This window comes from Talpa occidentalis, unplaced genomic scaffold, assembly GCF_014898055.3.
Source record: "Talpa occidentalis isolate TD23 unplaced genomic scaffold, MPIMG_talOcc4v2.1 talOcc4.4, whole genome shotgun sequence".
Lineage (NCBI taxonomy): Eukaryota > Metazoa > Chordata > Mammalia > Eulipotyphla > Talpidae > Talpa > Talpa occidentalis.
In genome coordinates, this window is record NW_023604295.1 from 128488012 (window position 1) to 128508252 (window position 20241).

Here is a 20241-nt window from a genome sequence, read left to right on the forward strand (position 1 = left end):
GTCTTTTTTTTTTTTCATAGCATAGGCTTTAAATAGATAATCATAATCATTCCATGTTTGTATTCAAGATTATCATCATCAACACCATCACCAACATTAAAAAATATCACATCATGCTTTTCCACACATACTCATCTATGCTAAGACACACAGATAAACTCAACAGAGCCCTGATTTTCCCCACCAGCTCCTTTGGATTGTGTGTGTGTGTGTGTGTGTGTCCCTCTTTGCACATCCTTCCCAGAGACTCACTCTCCTCAGTGATGTTTCCTCCAATGTCCCCTTTGTGCCTCTTACCATCTCTCTGTGTGCCTCATTATTCTGAAGCTCAAGAGATAAAGTAAAACCACTTTGTGTTCAATCCATCTTAGCAAATGGACAACTTCGTCTGACTGCTTTTTAGGTACAGCCCAAGGAAACATTTTCAGGAATCTCCATATGTTCGCAAGGCATATTGCTGCCAGCCCACCTGGAAATGATCTGCTCCACTGCATGGTGGTATTCTTTATCTAGCAGAGATGCTCACTCGCACACCTTACAAGCACACTTATTTCTAGGCCCAGGGCACATATTATGAAGATGGTACTTGTTGGTTAAATGTGGACAAGCACTTCCCCATAAATCAAATCTCAATTTTTAAGAGATCTGGCATCATCGTTCAGGGTCAAGTGACAGAGACCCTTACCTCCTGCTGCTACCCAATTCCCTCCCTTCTCTTCTCTTTTCTGAGTTAGCTGTTCAAGACCAGCTGGTCTTGCTTCTAGTTGCAATCTGCCCAACCCCATTTTACCTGAACATTCCTTATGCATAGATTGATAAAGAGGATGTGTATTTCCCCCACATAAAAGCCTATTATTCTAATAAAAGCCTATTATGAGTTTATTAATAAAAATCTATAAACACAAAGGAGTGTCTTTAGTGAGGATAGTTGTCATCATTTCAACCTGCATATCTCTGCTCTTTGGTGAGGCTCCATTTCTGTCCTCCCAGACCCTTGTGCCCCAACATCTGGTCCTTTTTTTTTAAGATTTATTTATTTATTTATTCAAGCACTGGGTACAGTCAGAAACGCAGGAGGGTGAGAGAATTCACCAGAGCCAGAGCAGTGAGCAGAACAGGCAGACTGACAAAGTATACTGCTGAGGGGAGCAGCGGGCAGCAGGAGAGATCTGCGCACCATGTGGGACCCTCACCAGCGGCCGGGGATTGAACCGGCGCTGCAGAGGCTGCAGGCAGCTTCATAGCCCAGCGCTCAAACATTGCGCCATGGGGGAGGCCCAACATCTAGTCCTTAATCCCACTGATTCTTTGCCTCCTGAGGTCTCCTTCACTGGAATTTTTGTAAACCCTTCTGTTCATGAAGAGATCTTGATCTCTCTCCTCACATCATCATAATATTTATTAAAGCTAGAAACTAGCTATAGCTATGGCACTTAATTATTTGTAGCTATGCTTTAATGATTTTTATATCAGTTCTTTAAAGTAATGTAGATATAATTTAACGTAATCATAGTTAATATGCATTTCTTTCAAGAGATAATACCCATTCCTATTAAATCTAATTGACAACTTCAAGTCACACTGCAGAGGTGACCACCTGCCTTTTCTAATAGTATCTACACTAAGACAATAGCACAATAAGCTCTACTATGAAAATGCTATTTAATCATGATTCTGATATTTATATTCACTATTTACATCTTCTAAGCAAACTGGCATAAGAGAAATATAAACTTACAGATTCTGCAGTAGAACCCTTGATGTGTAATGTGAAACTTTATGACCTTTTTTTAAGACAAGGATATTAGAGCAGCACACACACACTTTGTGACAATCCATATTCAGTTAAGAAAACAAAAACAGTTCTAGGTGGTTCAAACAGATTCGACTGAAAAATTGATAAAAATAGCAAAATAGTAATGAGGTTCCCCAGACACAGCAGAATGTGCTATTGTTAGTAACTGGAGGTGCCACTAATATTCCTGGGGTCAAAGGAACCAAAGGGAAATGGTATGAGCCCAAGTCCAAATGGCTGTGCTTCTAAGGGTGCTGGAGTCCCACCCACGATCATGCTGCTTGCAGCCAGAACCCACACTCTCTGCCCCCAGGAGTACCCAGAGTGGAGCTTTAGAGCATCAACTGCTGCCAGTGCTCTTGATCACTTGCCAGAGGCACTGCCAGAAAGAGCATTCACTGAAGAGTGGTTAGCTCTTCTTCTACCTACCTTTCAGTCTCTTGCCAGTGCCTCTCATTGTCAGCAACTTACTAGAAGTCTGCCCCAAGGAAATCAGGAAAATATACTTTGCAGATGCTCTGCCTCCTGCGATACAGAAAAGAACACAGATGGGGAGGTCTGGGGCAGAGATTTGAATAGAAAATTCCTTAAAGAGAAAGCTCTATAAGAAGCCTGATAACACGCTATTTCTTCCTTCTCCACCGCCCCCACCCCGAGTTCCTGCTTTTAACTCCTGTAGAAACTTTCCCAATATTTTGAAGTCATCACTTGTTGATTCTCTTCTCTCTCATCATCATCATCATCTTCATCATCATCATCATCATTTTCTATCCCTAAATTCTCACATGCCACCTGAATTTCTCCTCTTGGAGGGCCCAATGCCTTCTGGCCTCCTTTTCTCTTATTTCATTGTCTTAAGTAATGAGTGGGTCACCACAGACACTATGGTTTTATTTGATCTGCTTGGTTTCCTCACAGAAAATTCACTTATGCTATAGATTGAATGTCCGCATCCCCTTCACCCCCTCCCAAAATATTCCTATGCTGAAATCCTCACCTCCAAGGTGATGGCATAGGGGATGAGGGCATTAGGGTTGATTAAGTCATCAGGGTGGAACCCTCATGAATAAGATTAGTACCTTATAAAAGGGACTTCAGGGGCTTCCCCACACCTTCCACATATGAGAACACTGAGAAGATAGTCATCCATGAAGCAGAAAGCAGATCCTCATCAGACACCAAATCAGCCAGCACCTTGATCTTGGACTCTCCAGCCTCCAGAATGGTGAGAAATAATTTTCTGTTGCTTATAAGTCACCCAGGTCTATGGAATTCTATTATAGCCACCCAAAGACACTTTACTGCAATAAGAAAACTGGAATTAGAAATCAGAAACTAGCTCTATTATTAGAGTCATTAATCATTAATGATATGAACTTGGAAAAATTGTTTCACTTCTTTGAGTATGAGTTTCCACATATGTAAAATCAAGGGGTTGGAATGTTATCTCAATTTCTGTCCTATTGAATTTTATGTGATTTTGTAAAATTCAGTTATGGTTAAAATACATGACTATTGGCTCATTAATTTTGAAAACAACCCTAACTATATCTATATCATCTTGAAAAAGGAATGAAGATAGATTTCCATACCAAGAAAGAAAGTCTATACATATGATAAGATCAATATATAGAGTCCAGAAAATAGGGCAAAATATCCTTTATTGATGTTCCCCAGGTTATCAGTCCTTCCCATCAAATCTACTGGACACTGCTGAGTTCTTCTCACATGCCTCATAGTTCTTTGGTCTCTGCCCTTTTGCTCACATCAAAGGGTTCATTTTTCTTCTCCTTTCCTCCATCCCAGAAGGGCTACATTCAGTTTCATCTGGGCATTCGTTTGTGAATCTTACATGAATATGATTTCAGAGTCAAGTCATGAGAATAAGGTGAGACTATGACAGCTATTTGCTTTCCATCTTAAACTAGGAATCCCTCTAGCAAGCAAAGACAATTTCTCTTGCTGACATTATCGGCAACTGATAGCACACTCTCAGGGCATTACTGTCTTTCCATCGTGTTCCACATCTTTTCAAACACCTTATTCATTACCTTAGATATCTATGACTGAGAATACAAAAGGGCAGGTGTCAGCAGAAGGGGAGGGTGGGATAAGAAAATTCCCACCTATCCCGCTACAGAATGTATTCGTAGTTTACCATGAATTGTAAATGTAAGAGCAATAGGGACTTAAAATTAAAGTAGCTGATACCACAAGAAAGCAGGGGAAAACAGATTTAGTTTACTTAACATCTTGACCTATGGCTATATATTTCTGTACACGGGGATAATTGCATTCTTTTTTCTCTTGATAGCAGTAAATAATTCAGTAAAATATATCAGTCAAGGGAGCCGAAGAAAGGAAATGAAGACTACTAGAAGAGTATTAATATTTATTGGTAACACAAATCAGAATGTATATTAAAATGAAATTTTAGAGCTAATTTTCATACTTGATTTGAATTAAAAAAATGTTTATTGGGGAGACAGTACAATACATTTCCAGATGTTGTCCGGTAGTTGTAACATCTGCTTTTATTGTTTAGAATCAGTATTTTGATCACTGCATAAATCAACACTTTTAAAAAAGGTTTTATATTAAGGAACATATTAAAACAAAGGCTTGCTTTTTAAGTGCCTAAAGGCCTTGGGGATTTCTAGGAAAAAATAGAAAGAAGGAAAATTAGAATAAGCAACAGCAATATGCTCATTTCACATATTTTGAGGTCCACCTGTTTAAATGTTTTCAAAGTCATTAAATACATCTGTTACTTTTTTCTTGGTGATAAATTACATGAGCAAATAGGTATACAGAAGTATCAAAAGCCAATTTAGATGGGCTTTCAGATAGAAAATCGGGAAGATTAAAAAGACACATAAGATTTAATAGCCATTTCCTGCTTCAGAGTTTGGAAGAAGTAGATTTAGCTCTGTCATCTTAACTGTTTTACCTCTCCATGTGCTTCATTTGCATCATCTATAAGAATGTAACTGTATTATTTATCACTTATGAGTCTTGTGAGAAATACCTGAACCATATATGGTAAGGGCAAAGGACTTCAGTTAATAACATTATCTTTAGAGAAGGAAAATTACATGGATATGATATGGTTCTATATTTTTGTATCCACACGTATTTCTACTCTTCACACATTTGATTTTGGAATCTCAGTGGACTGCAGTCTTTCTTAGTAGCATATTCAAAAGAGTGCTAGCCATCTGCTGTCTGTCAGACATGTGGGAAGAACTGGCTGCTAGGCCTGGCTCGATGACTAGTCTGCATCACCTTGAACAAGTCACATACCTTTTGTCTACTTTGTATAATTATTCCCATTATAAATAATGAGGAGATTATAGTGGGTCATCACAAAGTGCCTCATGACTCAAATATTCTGTGAATCCTTGAAGCCAGATCCTGTATTCTATCTTCTCTTATTTCCATATAATTATTATCTGCCTTCTACCTTTCAAGATATCCCACAATCAGGAACACATCATTGGTTTTGACACACAGAGTAAGATTCCTGAATGTCACAACCCTACCTTCAACATGAATAAATATTCTGATAATCAAACTTGCCTCTCATGGTTTTAGTTATGTGAGGAATTTAATATCACTTTATAAGTTACACGGGACCCTAAACTTTGGGTAACTTCTATCGTTAACCTGTGCTATTGCTGAACAGTTCTCATCCCCCTCCAAAGAAGACAAACTCCAAAGAGCATTAGTGAGACAAGCACATTTTACTGACTATCTTGCAGAAACATGACTAGGGCAGGGATGCATCATGAACAGCATGGCAATTCTCTTCCCTTCAAAAATAACTGTATGTATTAGACACGATGTTAATCTGGGTCCTCTGAGAATCAGACACAGGCACAGGATTTAACATGCAAGGATATTATTAGCAAAAATTCCTGTGATGGAAAATGGTAAAAGAGTGGGAGAAGCTGGGAGGAAGCATCTTAGACTTTTGTTCAAACTAAAGAAGGTTCAGCAATGTGGCCAGCCTCTAGAGAATTCCTGAGTCAAAGTCCATCATGAGGAGCCCCTGTACCTCAGAACTGATTGTGCCTTAGTACCCCTACTTCTGTCGGTATTGAACAGAAGCATCAATGGAACTGTGGCCATAGCACAAATCCAAGATGGAATTCAGAGCTCAGTGCCAAGCACAAGGTCAACAACCCTCTCTGTAGCTGAAGAACTTGGAGTTCACTCCCCATGGCCACCACAGATGACTCTTCCCAATCTCTCAGCTCTAGGATTGTTGCCAAGTCCCACCCATGCTCCAATGACTCTCCCGGTGATCTAGTCTTTCAAGCTTCCATCACTTGAGAATTCTCCACCTTCAGAGTTTTTCCACATCTCTTCCCTTCTCTTGTCTCTTCCAGAGGTTCATCCAACTTGGCAAGTTCTACAGGATTGCCCAAATTTTCATCACCCATCACTGTTTTTAGGTATATTAAAATCCTGACTTTGCATTCAAAAAATTAAACATCCTCCAGTTGCAAGATTTTCCATCCACAGAAGGCAGTGCAGAGGACAACAATGCAGAACACAAAGTATTTCCTGCTATATTCCAGCAGTGCTGTGCTGTCATCACGTCCTTCTATTTCAGTATTATGCAGCATCTATCATCTGGTTTCTAGATCCATCTACATGTTAAAACTCCTCTCATAAAGTCATCAATGTTTTTTTTAATTGCCAAATCAACTGGACATTTCACAGTCATTATTCTTGACTTTTATATGCATTTCACATTATTGGCCATTTCTCTAATTACTATTTTTCCAGGAGCTCTGTCATACAATGCACTACACATTCTTCCTTGGATTGTTCTAGTCATTTCTTTTGCCTTCATCCCTGTTTTTGTTGCTCTGCATCCTCTGGATATTTGTATTCATAGACCTTTTGTTCTTTTTCACTCTGCATAATTTCCTTAGGAGCTTTATTTTCTGCTGTGTATTAATTTTCATTTATGGCACCATACACTACACTATGTCCTGAGGATAATTTTTTCTGGATTATTTATTTTGTAGAAGAAGCGGGGTATAGGCCAGAGGTGCGGGAGATGAGAGGATTCACCTGAGACAATGAGCAGCAGAATAGCTAAATCTGCTGAAATACACTGCTGAAGGGGGCATTGGGCAAGAAAGGAGAGGTCTGCTGTGTGATGTGGGTAGCTCCCTGGCCATGGATTGAACTTATGTCTTAGTGGTGATAGCATTGAGACTTAACCCCTAGGCTACCAGGGAGGCCCAGGATAGAATTATGGAGGAAAAATCTCAGCCTTAAGGAATGGATTATCAAATGGGGAAATTTGAGAAGAGCAATTAGACAATAAGATTTGGCTATAATTGGGGAGTGTTCGTTAACTGAAGGCACACAGCAGAGGACATCGAAGTTTGACTTGGGAAATTAAAGAAGATCCTCATCAGCAGAGCATCGTGAATGTGCCAGAACAGTGATAAGAGGGGTAACAGGGCATTCATTCAGGCTTAGAAAGCCCCATGTTTGAGGGGCTATAGCTAATCCAGAATATCCAGAATATAGAATGAAGGGAAAACGGAGAGACTGGCACAGGAAGTTGTAAAATAAAGCCACTGAGATGAAGGCCCTTGTGTGCTATCCTGTGGTCTGTGGGTCTTATTTAACAACAGTCAAGATCCACTGATGGACTTCAAATAAGAATGTGACTTAATTTCTTTAAAAGTTTTGGAAGCTCACACGCTACAAAGAATAGATTATATATAGGATATCCTCGATGTCAGAGAAATATCTAGGATGTACTCCAGCTCAATTCAAGTTATTATTAAATAATAAAATATTATTTAAGTCTACTTTTCATCAAGCAGTCTAAAATACTAGATAATAGAGGCCTGCTCATTAACTCAAGCCAAAACTCAAAGTAAAACAAAAAATAACATTAAAAGTGTGTATTTCTACAAACACACACTATATATACATACTACATACCACAGACATACATATATATATAATTTTTTTATATACTGAACTGTTCTAGCTCATTTACCAAAACCAGAAATCCTTTTCTCCTCCATTTTCCTCTCTCCTCTATGCAATTATTCTTTCTGCTCTAAATCCAAAGTACCCATACATAGATTCACTTTTTCCATCTCTTCTGCCACCATCCAAGTCCATACTACCATCATCGCTCGCCGAGCTGCTGGCAATAACTTCCTAAATTGGTCCCAGGTTTCCACTCCCACGCTGGCCCAGGATGGATCTATTCTCCACATACTAGACAGAATAATCTTTATGTAATGTGAGTTGGATTATGTCCTGCACTTAAAATCCTCCACAGACTTCTTGTGTTTAAAATAAAACAAGCCTCTGTCATATGCCCTAAAAGGCCTCCTGTAATCTGACCCTACATTCTATCTTTAATCTTCTCTCATGTTATCCTGTCCTCGCCCCCTTACTTTGTTCAATGGCATGCAATTTCTGCAGTTTTCACAACAGACTGTACATTTCTCACACTTTTTTTTTTTAAAGATTTATTTATTTGCTTATACAAGCACTGGGTACAGTCAGAAGCGTGGGGGTGAGAGAACTCACCAGAGCCAGAGCGGGGAACAGAACAGGCAGACTGATGAAATACACTGCTGAGGGGAGCAGCGGGCGGCAGGAGAGGTCTGCGCGCCAACTGGGACCCTCGCCAGCTGCTGGGGATTGAACCGGTCCTGCAGAGGCTGTGGGCAGCTTCACAACCCAGCGCTCAACCGCTGTGCCACCGGGGAGGCCCTCTCACACATTTCTTTTTTGCAGATCTGTCCTGTGCCTGCACTTTTCACCTCCTTATGGTATCACGTCTACCCTGGTCCCTAACATCACCATTTCTTGCCTGGCCACTCTAATAGCTTTTTTTCTGGGCTTCTTACTCCCACTCTTTGCCCCATAAAGCAGGCAGAAGTGACCCTTTAAAAATGTAAACCAGAATATGTTGCTCCCTGCTAAAATCCATCAATAGATTCTAATCACATTTAGAATAAAATCTAACTCAGATGTTAGACACTCAGATGTCTGGATTCCCACTTAACCTCATCTTCCCCTTTTCTTGTCCTGGTTTCTTCCTACTGGAGCATTTTCCCTCTGCTCCAGCCATGCTGCCTCATCCTTGTTCTTCGGACATACTAACTTACCCGAGGGCCTGCTGCTCCTCCAGCCTGAACCTCTCGTTGCAGATACTGGCAGGATTTTCACCTTCACTTTGGTTCGCTACTCAAACTAGCATCTCTCTTCCATCCCCATATGTTCTTGTTCTGTGAAAAGTTATCACAATCAGACATTATAGTATATATTTGTTTCATGCCTTTATGGTTCATGACACTAAACTCCTGAAGGGTATGGACTCTGACATTTTTTTACTATTATTTACCCAATATTCAGAATAGGGCTGGCATACGATAGACATTTACTAAATGTTTGCTGAATAAAGTAAGTAGAGATTCAGGATCCCTATTAATGAGCTCAATTAGCATATAGGCATTATTAATTAAAATAAATTAAGCAGCTACTGAGAATTGTCTTCTTCAACATATTAACGATTTATTTGAACTATATCAGATGAGAGAAATCAAATGCAATAATAAATTTCTCAGAAAAGTATTAGCAGATTTACTTCTTAATAACAACAAATGGGAAATATTTAAGGTGTAATAAACTTCTTAGCATTGTTATACGCTAATAAATTTTTAAAGAGATCAATGATTCAATGATTTCTTTTGAATACTAACATGTAGTCCATTTTCTTTTAACCTCATAGATTAACTTTACAAACACAACCAATTAAATGTAAATCATTAAGATGTGGCTTCCAACATTTCATTGTTGACAGGAATAAAAAAAGTCTCTCAGTCGGTTATTTTCACTTTAGAAGATGACACTGCAGTGTTATTCTCATCAAAGAATAAATATTTGGTATATGAGATATTTCAAAAGCACAATAAACTGAACTTTTTTGATAACTTGAGAGACTACAATTTAAACCCATGGGCTTCAGTAAATTTTATAAAAATATCAAATTTGTCATTTCATTTGGTTTTAATAATGTATTTTATTTTATAGAATTACATGTTATAAGGTCATTCACACTATATTAGTTGCTGATTGCTTCAATTATAAATTCTAGTCAAATTAAAATAGGTTTTAAATAAATCAGTGTTTCAAAGAAACCAAAAGTCAATCGTGCATTGCTTATAAACTGAACAGCTTATCTTGTAAAAACATATATATTATTATTTTTAGTATATTAATATTATGACCATTATTTCAATGTGGCAACTGAATCTACAAATCAGAGCCTATTAAAATGGTGTCCAAATATTTGTCACATTAAGTTAAGTTGATGGATTCAAAATATCCTCTCAACCACAAACGAGTACTAATGCCTACAAATTTCATTCAGCTTCTTCAAATCTATGTCCTGAGAACCTCCTCTTTCCCAGGGATTGTGCCAATGTAAGGATCGAAAAATGAACGCATCACAGAACATACTCTGAAGGCATCCCAGGTACTCTTGAAGGGGCTGGAAATGCCATTAGGAAGGGCTCAGAGTCACCTCCTGCGGGTGGTGGACTTGCTGTGACAGTCCCCTAAGTGTTCAGTTAGCAATTGCTACTGAGAGGAAAACTGTTTTCTCCCAAAGAACAAAGTGTAGATGGTTAAATTTCTTCTGAGCAGCTAATGGTATAGCTCTGAATAATCATACCGGTTTCTACTTCTTAGGGCCAATCATAAAGATGTGTGTTGTGGGCGGCGGGGGGCAGGGATGAACTGTGTGTGCCACATCAACTAGCCCTTGGATGTGAGGGAGAAGATGAAGTCTAGATGGAGTTTCAAATTTATGTTTCTTCTTTATAAACACGAGACTGAACACAATAGAGAGGGAGAAAGGTGAGTTATAATTGTCAAGTTTGTATGAACATACAAACTAAGGCTTTATAATTCTTTAATGTGTTAACAAAGTGCTTAAAACCATATTTAAATAACAGATGCTACTGTGTTATAATCTTTCTCTTGATATTAATAAACTATCCAAAACTACATCAAATTTAATTAAAAAAAATAAACCTTTTGTTTAAAATATTAAACAAAAAATAAAAAAAAAAATAGTTAATTTTTCCCAAATTTTCTTCAATCTCAGACATCATGTAGAACTAGTATTAGGTATTTATCCAGTAAAGAGCCATTTTAAAGAAATTACATGCAACTTTATATTAAGTATGTAATGAAAATAGAGAGCAGTAAACACCTCACATGATGTAATGTGTCTTTGATTTACTGAGAAGAAAAATATACATGTCATAAATGACTAGTTGTGTATATAATTATGCTGCTGATTATAGAGAAAAATCAAGGAACTGTGAGAAGTATCACCAAAAAAAAAATAAATAAATAAAAAGGAAATACAAGAGAGGAGAACAGGAAAAATTAAGGGTGACAGCCAGCCAGCAGAGAGGACTGATTTAAAATGACACACACTAGTAGCAGTGTTCAGTGAGAATGCTGAGAATAACAGCGTAAAAACAGGGACAGTCTATTCTAAAAGACCACAAAATAAGTAGCTCTGAGATATGTGTGTATTGTATATGTGTGTATTTGTATATTTCACAGTGACAGTAAGAAGGAAATAGTCGCCAAAAAAAAAAAAAATTCAAAGTAATTGTTCCTAAAAGTGTGTATTAGTTTCTACTTCTGTCATAATAAATTTCAAAAATTCAGCAGCTTAAAACATGAGCATTTAGTAACTCACAGTTTCAATGGGTGAGAAGTTTCAGCATAGCAAGGTTAAGTGCTCTGTTAAAGATATCACAAGATCAAAGTCGAGCTATAGGCTGGCCTGGGCTCTTACTTGGAGGTTCTTGGGTAGAATCTGCTTCCAGGCTTACTCAGATTCTTGGTGGAATTGAATTGCAGGTTGTCATAGAAATGAATTCCCTCTGATGGCTATCTCAGCTTGTAAGACCTTCTACATCTCTTGACTTCAAAGATGGCATGTCCAATCTTTATTGAACTTATAATCTCTTTGATTTTCTCTTCTGCTTTTCCTCTTCTATCTTTTAAAAGACTCAGTTATTAGTTCTAGCCCACCTAGAAAATCTAGGGTAATCTTCCTATCTTTTTTTTTTTTTGGTGGGACCCTCGCCGGTGGCCGGGGATTGAACTGGCGCTGCAGAGGCTGCAGGCAGCCTCACAACCCAGCACTCAACCGCTGCGCCATCAGGGGAGGCCCGGTAATCTTCCTATCTTAACCTCAACAGATTAGCAATATTAATTCCCTCTGCAAAGCCTTTTACTAAGTAGTATAATGTAATTATAGATGGAACACTAACAGAGATAATGAAGATCGAAAGTCTTCCTTTCGCAAGACAACAATATAACATGCAAAAAGTAAATCAATGTGGGTGCCCGGATGGTGGGTGTGGTAGGGTAACATACATCTGAAGGTATGTGAACCTATACCTCCAAATGATATATAGTGTTTCTAAAAAATAATATAATTTTTTAATAAAAGCAAATCAGTAGTACAACAAAAACAGTTTGGAGGAAAACAACCAGAGTTGGTATGCAGGGTAGTTATTAAGAAATATCAGAATAAGACTGATCTGGGATATATTCTGCCTGGTCATTTATTTTCTACGAAAATTCCTTAACTTTGATAGGCCTATTTTTTCATTTATAAATAATGTATAATGATAACTATCCCACAGGACTGCTGAGCATCAAGCAACAGAAATTAAAGAATGCTAAATATTATGTCACTAGCTATGCCTTCTGGATATAAAGACTTCTGGATATAAATGCCTTCTGGATATAAAACCCTGGTGATATAAAGACTGTTCTCAGGAATACAAGCAGAAATAATTTGTCACAAGCAGACCTACACTCAAAGAAATGTGAAAAGTTCTTTGGAAGAAAAGAAAATGATCACAAATCAAAACTTGGATTTACACAAAGCAAAAAGAGCACCAAGATACATTAGGGTAAATGTAAAATCCCTTTCTTACTTTAAAAATTGGTTAAAATGAACTATTAAAAAAGTGTTACAAGAATTTATGACATACAGAAAATGCATGGCGATTCTGAAACAAGGGATGAGAGAATGGAAGCATAATACTCTAAGATTTCACATTATTTTTGAGATGTCAGTAAAATATATTTTGAAAGTACATGTCTTCTTGGTTCCATTGCTCCTTCACCATTGTTTCTCTGAAGACAGTTGCATTGCTTTAAAAACTCAGAATTCAAGATTCAAAGGGCTTGAGTAATATTGTTTCCATACCTTGTGCCTTCACCACAAGGAGTGATAACTGTTTCTAGTCTCTGAGTGACTCAGTATCCCTTATTTGTTCCTTAAACCCTTCCTTTTATAAGTAGGCTGTTTATTAAATTCTCTTTATTTAAACCCTAAGTGAATTCTGCCTCGCATTGTACCAACTAGTTGCTATACCAAAAAATGAAATTCTAATCGGGATCACTCATATATTAAGCTACCATAAGTAAATGCATCGATGACCTCTTACTTGAGGAGATGTACACAGTGAAAATGAGCATGTAGTGGCATCCTGAGCACTCAGTATCACTAGTGGTGAGGTAGAATGGAATACCAACTTAGGGTAACTCTTTGGATGATCAAGTGGCCACTGAATAAAATAATTGGCCAAGTTCAAACAGAAGTGAATGCACAAAAGAACCCAGATAAGATTCATCAGTATGATGACCCTAATGGTCTATACCATACATAGTAGAAAAGAGTTGAATATGGTTTTAAGGAGATGACAAATGACGCCTGAGAAATATGGTGGATCCCTCTGAAAGTCTTTGAATTTTTTACTGGATTATTTGTTAAAAATACAATAGCCTTTTCCAGAAAGAGTTGAGGCAATTATTTGTAGCCCTTTGATATTTAGCTCTATTTTAGACAAAAGGGTAAGAAGACTTTAGAACAAAGAAAAAAATGATATATTTTCTCAAAATCTAGGAGAATTTTTGTTATCATGTTTTTATATGAAAATTGTCTCTTGTACAAATTTTGTTGTTAGTAATATTTAAATATCTTTATATTGTTTGTTTTGCCTTAATGCTATACAGGGAATGAAGGGTTGTTATTTTTAGGCCCTTTTAAGACAAATCATGATGTATATTTTTTCCCTCCATTTATTCAATACACTAGCTGCCATATTAGATCCATGGTTTCAGGACCAACCACATAGCTTACATGTTAAATTATTTTCCCCTAACACCTAAAAATTGAAATGGATAAAGAATTTTGTGTAGGGTTTCTTTTTCTACGAATGTGGCAGCTTAGAAATCTGAAAAGTACATGCACAATTCAGAGATATTAAAGTTCTAAATAAATGGTGAAGTATTCCCTCATTCCTGGTTTGGATTGATATTTTTAAGATGTTAATACTTATATTACATTATTTATATTGATATGTGAATAGTAATATTAATATGTTAATTTTCCACACATTGATCTACAGCTTCAGTGCAATTCCAACCATATACCAGCAGGATTTTTGTGGAAATTGGCAAGGTGACTCTAATATTTAGATAGAAACAAAACCACCATAAAATAGCTAAAATAATGTTTCCTTAAATATAAGTTTAAAAATAACAAAGATTTACATATTAATAATCTTATTTATAAATTTACTTTGGAACAGTTTTGTTTGATTAAAATTAATTAAAAACTCCTTTATAGAAACACTAAGGAGCTATGCATTTTAACAGATGAAACATTAACTTAAATGGAAGTTCAAGCAGCTGATAAATGAAAATTCCATATGCTATGGGTGATTTTGTTAAAGCCACATCACATGAAAAATTAAACTTCTGTGTAAATTAAAATTCTTTTTATTAACAAATTTTATAACTTGACATTTGATTCTTTTTAATATTTTTATCAAAACAATGCAAGTTTATTGTCAAAAATTGTATGTATCTATGTGAAGCCAAATAAGAATAATAATGGGCTTACAAATAATGATGGGCTTACATGGGGCCTCAATTTACTCATTGTGCTGCTGCTGCTTCTGGGACCAATGTACAATTTAGAAGAGAAGGAAAAGAGATTAGGGGCAATGAATGTTTTTCCTTTGTTCAATATAATTGATCAAATAATCTGACTGTGCTCATATAACAGGCCTGAGAAAATAGTGTAGTTTTATTAGTGGTAACTTTCCAGAATCAATAACTTTTCTAATGAATATAAAAGCCTGGATGCCTTGCAGTCCAAATTCATGCAATTGGATTGCTTGTTGTAATCAAGCACTGGCATTAACGTTCTGATGTGATAAAGTAAGTGTTTAGTAATTTAGTCCTCAACTGCTTCTGGCATTTCAACTCTTTGTTGGCATATAAAGCAGGAATTTCTTCTGTAGTAAAAAGTAAATTATTGACTTTTTTTTAATCACCAGCAATGAATAGGCTATTGGCTGTGTAAGACTTTCTATTCAAATGTTGCTGGACAGAAGTTGGCTTATACCAACCTTAGCAAATTGAAATTCAATCCAGATCAATAAGGCATTTTATTCAATTTGTTCTGGAATGAAAATAATCATCACATTTTGTAATAAGCATGTCTAATTTCAATTTTCAGACTATGTATTAATTTCATATAATAAAGCATAACTGCTGGTCTTGTTCTTTTGAGTTGACAAATGCATTCCATAGATTGCACTTATCAGGTAACTATTTTTGAGATGTTGGGAAGGAGTGTACCAAGACATAATAACGAAAATTTGATTATTGTCTACCTAGAACTTGAAAATGTTCCTTAGATTTCAAAACAATTATATTTGCTCATTTTCTATAGAGGTGACAAAAATGTATGCATAATGAGATATTTTATTGACTAGCAAACAGTTTGCCTCTATGAACTATTTCCAACAAGGGGAAATAAAAAGCCTATGAGTAAGATTAAGTAGTTCTTGGCTAAAATATACTGTGATATGCTGTCAGCATTGAAGTAGTTAAATACACTGTATCAGTTAGCTTTCACTGCATAACAAACCGTCCTTACCTTACTGCTTTAATTTAACAGTCACTTATATTGTTATTATTCTCTGAGTAGAAAATTTGGGCTGGATGATAATAGGAAGTTCTAGTCTCAGATTAACTCATCCAAGCATCTGTGATATTTGGGCAGCTGAGACAGCCTGACCTCTTGGATATTGGGTGGATTGTCAACTGTCATCTGGGTGATTGTGTTTGTCACTCTCCAGATGGCTGACCTGGGCTTATTTGCTTAGTGTTGTCAGGGCTCTAAGAGCAGCAATAAGCAAGCCTTAATTTATAAGCACTTTTCATGTCTCTACATTCATTGTATTTGCTTAGAGCCCATTTGTTGCAGCAATTAGTCCTGTCCCAGACTCTAGATGAGAAGGTACTATCAAAGTGTATGAACAGGGAGGTGTGAAGAAATTGGAGTAATTATGCAGTCAAACTACTGTAGTCCTGACTGAAGGTTGTCATCTGTTAGCGCTCCCTCCTACTTGGAGTTGGAGATGACACTTTCTCATTTCTTCCGCGCTAAGCCGTATTTTGGAGATTTAAATATCATTTGGTACAACCCATGAGAACAAAATAAAGCAGGGTCCTTTATGAAAATAAACTATTTCAGTGACCATGCTATATTTTATGTTTCAAAATATCCCAAATATATTAATTTTGAATTTTCAATCTTTCTTTATAGCTAAGTATTCTAATTTCAGATTTGACACTAGCCAAGATTTTCTAAAATGTCATTGAATACATTTACAACACGAAAGTTTTTTATTTGAAATTGCAGTTTCAAATTCTGTAATTCCTATCTTCCATAACTTTTCATATATGTTTCCAATAGTGCTCGTTGCTCACTAAAAATCTGTATATTTTATGTTGTGCTTGTCTTTTGTTGTCCCCCACATGATAATGTATGTTACTTATACATCTCAAAGTCTGGAAGGTGCCATGCCATAATAGGTGCTCAATGAATGATTATGGAAAGAATTGCATAGCTGAGCTCCACCAGAAAACCATACACAAAGTGGGTGGATTCAACACTTGTTTGGAAGTTTAATTTGGATTGCATAGAGCTGGATTTGGTGACTCAGGACCCCATTCAGACAGCAGCCTCCTCTAGGGTAATTTTGCTTCACTATCATCTTTCCAAACAAATACACAAACAAATGATTTGAAGACTTTTAGGGTAAGAAAAATTCAGGGTATGTGTATATGTATGTATGAATTTATATAAATACATATACAGATGTATGTATATATGTTTAAATATGCAGAAAACATGTAAATATAGGAAATTCAGTACTCATTTAGTATTATAATTCTCTTCATCCTAATAAAACTCCATCCACAAAACAGCATAGAAAAAAATAATTAAATGTCTACTCTCGTTGAAACTTACACCAGTAATTTAAAGAGTCCTTATGTCAACATTATAGGATAATACCTTAGCATTCAGCCATATCGTGATCTAATATACAGATTTTAGACCCAAATAACCTAGGGTGTAAGTCCTGTTCCTTAGGAATGTGATCAGGTTCAATTTTCCTCATTTAAAAAGTGTGTTTCACAAATTTTTATAATATCTTTTTGAGTATATCTTTTGTTTAATTGTTTATCACTTTTGTAGTAATTTTTAAAACATTGTTGTGAAGACTGACTGAGTACACAAAGATAGCAGTTAAATCAGCCTGCATGTGTATCCATGTATGCATGAAGGTTACACAGCAAGGCAGGCATTCCCAGCCCTTCTCTATGTGGCCCATGTGACATGTGCTGACTCTAAACTCTAAAGAGCAGATTGAGGATTTCAGTCTACTGAGTCCCCTCTCCCTTTTGCATTCCCTCAACTTGCCAGACACACTTCTAGCTCTTTGCTCTAGAAGTAGGGAGCAGGAAAGGATCATGAGGTCTTGCTTTTGAGTGACTGCCTCTCCTACTTCCATTTCATGTCTTTGGCTATCCTCTCCTTATCTACAACCTTCAGGATGAGAAAGAAGGTGGATTTTCCCCATTCTCCACCATACCTTCCTTCTCCATAGGAAAATAAACCAAAGACTTAACCACCATGATAAAAACCAGACTTTTCCACATGAAGTAATATACTCTCATTTGCATAATTGCAATAATTAAGACTTGTGTCTAGTTAATGAAGAACTAAAGAAGTGTAGGAAATTCTCACAGACTAGCTTTTAAATTTCTTGTTTGGTGACAGAATCTTATCCTTGATGTGAGAAGTTAAGTTTTGTCTTCTTTTACCTTGGGCATGCTGTCTGGAATAAACAATGATTTCTCCTCAAGGTGAGTGATCCTTTGGAATAATTAAGGAGGCAGTAATATACATGAGAAATAAAACTGAAAGTTTTTAAACTAAATTTTTAACTAAACAAAAATATTTTTACATTTGTTTTATTTTTTCCAAATTATGTTTATGGAGGTAAAGTTGGTTTACATTTGTGTGTCTGCTACAGCAAGTACAGGTTCAACCCACCACAAATGTATACTTTCAACACCCTGCCCCAACAATCCTCCAGCATATTCTACTGGGCCCCTCCCTCCTTCCCACCTTTCCACTCTCCCCATCTAGTTACCTCTGTTTTCATATCATATTTTAAGAATTTATTATTAGTTTGGTTTTGACTCACCCTTTGTTATATTTCTCTGTATTGCACATATAAATGAAACCATCTGATATTTGTCTCCTTCTGACTTATTTTGCTTAGCCTTATCCTCTCCATTTCCATTCAAGTTGTCACAAGGGTAGGTGAGTAGCATTTTTTTGTATAGCTGAATAGAATTTCATACACACACACACACACACACACATGCTCATACACATATATATAATCCTGTATATACAATACAACCCTATGTAATCATTTATATATATAACCATATATATATTATATATATATATATATGGTTATGTATATAATCCTATTTATAACCCTCACAAAGGATTGCTTTGGCTATTCAGAGACCTTTGTGGTTACATATGAATTTCAGTATTATTTGTTCTATTTCTTTGAGGAGTGCCATTGGAGCCTTAATAGGGGTTGTATTTAATCTGTATATTGTTTTTGGTAGGATAGCCATTTTAATAATGTTCTCCCTATACATGAGCAGGGAATATTTTTCCATTTCCTGTGTCTTCTATTTCTTTTAACAACATCTTACAGTTTACACTATATAGGTCCTTCACCTCCTTTGTTAAGTTTACTCTTAGGTATTTAATACTTTTGTTGCAGCTGCGAATAAGATTATTTCCTGCATTTCTTTCTCTTCAAACTCATTGTTTGCATATAGAAGCATAAGAGATATTTTCAAATTGATTCTGTACCCTGCCACTTTGTTGAACTGATTTATTATTTCAGTTAGTTTTAGTGGAGGGAGTTTTTAGGGTTTTCCATGTATATTATTATGTCATCTGCAAATAATGAAACTATTATTTCTTATTTTATACTGAAAGATTTTCCTCTAATATCTGGTATAACACAGTGTTGTCCAATTTCATCACTATTATTCAATATAGTATTGGAAGTTCTAGCTAGAGCAATTAAACAAAAGAAACACACTTTTTTAAATGTTGCATAGGGCCTTTATATCATATCTTTTTTTTTTTTTTTTTTTTCTTAAAGATTTATTTATTTATATATACAAGCACTGGGTACAGTCAGAAGCATGGGAGGGTGAGAGAATTCACCAGAGACAGAACAACCAGACTGATGAGATACATTGCTGAGGGAGCAGCGGGCGGCAGGAGAGGTCTGCGCGCCATGTGGGACCCTCCTCTGGTGGCCGGGGAGCAGCCGGGGATCGAACTGGTGCTGCAGAGGCTGAGGGCAGCTTCGCAACCCAGCGCTCAACCGCTGCGCCACCAGGGGAGGCCCCTATATCATATCTTTTTAAAGCAATATTACTATGTTTCAAATAATAAAAAAACTTCTGATTGGAGAATTGAAAATTATATAAAATTTGTGCTTTATTTGAGGGCAATAAATAACTTCATTAGAATCTTGCTCTGCATTACTGAATGCTTAGTATACTGGAATCAAACTAGACATGCTTTAGGAGACTACCTATGAGCGTTTAGTTAATGACCCCTATTATGATCTTGCCTATAAAACAATTGCAAGGTGAGTGTAGTAAAGTGAATGGTAAAGATATGCCCCTATCCAGAGCCCTGGAAAAAGGAATTATTACCTTAATTGGAAAAAGGGTTTTTGCAAATACAATTAGGGATCTTGACATAAGATCATTCTGGATTACTCTAAGTCCCTGAATCCAGTGACAAGTGTCAGTGCAAGAGATAGAAAACTACACAGCACAGGATAAAGTGATGTGAGGACAAAAGCTAAGATCAAAAGTAGCAGTCACAGGCTAAGAACTGTCAACAATCAGCAGAATCTGGAAGAGGC

The 20241-nt window shown here is 36.5% G+C and overlaps 1 long non-coding RNA gene across 4 annotated transcripts in view; it reads left to right on the plus strand.

The window, feature by feature from the left end:
• The window catches only part of LOC129146791 (uncharacterized), a 147034-nt gene that overhangs the window by 119356 nt on the left and 7437 nt on the right, over window positions 1-20241 (plus strand). For 2 of the 4 annotated variants that reach the window (XR_008554015.1, XR_008554016.1), the window contains exons 2-3: window positions 10224-10328; window positions 12529-12952. This is a non-coding gene — a long non-coding RNA (uncharacterized LOC129146791). Of the gene's footprint in view, window positions 1-10223; window positions 10329-12528; window positions 12953-18038; window positions 18059-20241 lie in introns of those variants that run through there. The other 2 variants (XR_008554018.1, XR_008554017.1) reach the window with 2 other exon arrangements.